The following is a 236-nucleotide window of genomic DNA, read 5'->3' as shown; positions in this document are numbered from 1 at the left end:
GAACAAGAGTCAAATATAGATCTTTGGCGTGGCGAGGACAAAGAGATACAATTCTTTTCGCTGTTTTATTAAAGTGTTATGATTACAAAAGGTCAAAGTCAATCGTGTATTTTCTCAGGTCAGTATCAGAATTAGACAAATGATAATAAAAATACTGTTTGTTTTATAGATGAATTAACGCTTGTTCTCTTCTTGCAAGTTAATTTTTAGTCTTTTATTTCGAATGATATTCCTCC

The sequence above is a fragment of the Penaeus monodon genome, chromosome 33 (genome assembly GCF_015228065.2).
Source record: "Penaeus monodon isolate SGIC_2016 chromosome 33, NSTDA_Pmon_1, whole genome shotgun sequence".
NCBI lineage: Eukaryota > Metazoa > Arthropoda > Malacostraca > Decapoda > Penaeidae > Penaeus > Penaeus monodon.
This window is presented reverse-complemented; position numbering follows the sequence as displayed.